The sequence below is a fragment of the Austrofundulus limnaeus genome, unplaced genomic scaffold, assembly GCF_001266775.1.
Source record: "Austrofundulus limnaeus strain Quisiro unplaced genomic scaffold, Austrofundulus_limnaeus-1.0 Scaffold141, whole genome shotgun sequence".
NCBI classification, from domain to species: domain Eukaryota; kingdom Metazoa; phylum Chordata; class Actinopteri; order Cyprinodontiformes; family Rivulidae; genus Austrofundulus; species Austrofundulus limnaeus.
Window position 1 is genome coordinate 346,011 of NW_013952543.1, and position 2,140 is coordinate 348,150.

Genomic DNA, 2,140 nt, shown 5'->3' on the forward strand with positions numbered 1-2,140 from the left:
TTTATTTATTTATTTATTTATTTTTATCATTGGATATTCGTGCATATGAAAGAGTTCCCTGCAATCTTATGATCTCACATTGTGGTGTGTATAAGTCTGATTTATAAAAGGTGAATAAATATTGATTAATAAAAATTGATGTGGTGCCCCAACAGTGGAGGGCAGAAACAGTTATCACTCTTCCTGTTTCTCCCCTTTTGGTCTCGCTACATATTTCTAAACTACTAATAAATATTCAGAAACCATACTGACCCTAATCTCCTCACCTGCAGCTAACTGGGTTTCCTGTGATATTGTAAATAAACACTAACTTTTGCCGTTGTTGTTYTAATCCCCACAAGGTCTCAGTCAGATCTCTGGGTCTCCTGGGTTCATTATAATGACGTGATAGTAACACGAGACAGAGAAACTGTATTGTTGGGTCACTGTTCTGTTAATTTTACATATCAGCTGTATGTGATGTTTCGAAGTTATGTTACAAATATTTTTTTTCTATAGCAGAATTAGAATATTTGCATTGCCTTTGTAACAAATACAACAAAATAAAGTGTTGTTTTATGGTGTCAAAAGATAAAATGTAAGGAGAAAAACAACTTCACAAGATACAAAACAGTCATGTGGCAGAGYCCATTTTGTGCGTGAAGAAATGATTGCACATGGTTATTGTGCATACATTACATTAAAGATTCTATGTGACATGTATTACCCTGATAGCTGTGGGATAAAAGCTGTTAGGTCTATTTGTYGTTGTTTCTTGTACCTCCTGTCTGATGGCTGTGATTGGAACACGGGGAATCTTTTAAAATGTTTCTGGTTTTCCTGAAGCAGTGGGAGCTGCAGTTCTTCAAGAGAGGGCAAAGAGCATCCAGTGATCTCCTGGGCAGTCTTAATGATCCTCTGAAGTGTTTTCCCTTTGTGCAACTGTGCAGCTGGACAACCACACACAGMGGCAGTAGCACAGGGCACTCTGTATAGAGCAGCAAAAGAAGTACACCAGCTGAGAAATGTTATTCTGAGAATTCTCAGGAAATATGGTTTTTGCTGGGCTTTCTTCACCAGCTCTCCTGTATTTGCTCCCCAGTTTAAGTCTTCTGTGATGCGGACTCCCCATGAAACTGAAGTCTGACACACTCTCACACAGTCCCTTTGGATATGTGGTTGGATTTCCTTTTTCCCGAACTCCACAACAAGCTTCTTGGTCTAAGCTGTGTTCAGGASCAATTTGTTGTCTGTGCACCACGCTGTCAGCTGCTCCACTTCATCTGTGTAGGCTGATATGCTGTAAATCAGTAACAGCTTGCCACTGCAGTGCAAAATACTAGTAAGCATGCTGATTGCTGAGTTATCCTTGGTATCTAAAAGTCCTGCCTATTTATTAGAAATTGCTTAATTTACATACATTTGAAATAGAAGAGTCAGCAGTGACTGGACAAGGGCCTTCAAGGCCAACCAGTTTTCAGCAGGGGCCACTACCCTTTTGACTGCGAGAAGGATCTGTTCATGTATGAGACAAGCTTGACTCTGAAACCTGCAAAAACAGAAAAAATAAATAAAATGAGGTATAGAGTACCCACTTTTGTGATTCAACTCAAGAATTGTTTAATTAAATTGTTTGTAGTTATGATGCTCATGTCACAAATTCAAGGAGAGCAGATATCTGAACACAAGGGTAAAATAAAGTGTATAACTGATTGCAGTTTTTCTCATTGATTGTGCAGAAACAAACAAATTTAGGTGTTTTCATAATGTCYCAGTAGATAAGCCAGATTACACTACCTGACTGGCAGCAGGTGAGTTCAGGTACAGTGAGCACTTTTTTCCAGGAAGTTGTTAACAAGGCAGGCAGTCAGCTGAAATCTGATTGGTGTTTGATGAGTTTGTTAACACCTATCAGCAGGTGTGAGGCAGGTGATCTGAGGCCCGTTGAGTATAAAAGCAGATAAATGAAAGGCAGACTTCTTCTTGGAGTCCAAGCAGTGAGCTCAGTGAGAGAAATGCTTTGAAATAGTCCAGCCCTTTGATGAGACAAGAAACAAGTACATCAAAACATTATCAAGGATCAGTAGGCATGTGGTGCCAAGTAAATAAAATATTAAAAAAATTCACTACCACATTTTTATTATTTAGCTCACTTTCAAAG

General features: G+C 38.8%; 1 long non-coding RNA gene across 1 annotated transcript in view; it reads right to left on the bottom strand.

Moving 5' to 3' along the window:
* Positions 1-570: 570 nt before the first annotated feature.
* The window catches only part of LOC106522958 (uncharacterized), a 4,590-nt gene continuing 3,020 nt past the window's right edge, over positions 571-2,140 (bottom strand). The window contains exons 3-4 of the long non-coding RNA XR_001310839.1: positions 1,777-2,015; positions 571-1,528 (exon numbers count right to left, since the gene is read on the bottom strand). This is a non-coding gene — a long non-coding RNA (uncharacterized LOC106522958). The remainder of the gene's footprint in view (positions 1,529-1,776; positions 2,016-2,140) is intronic.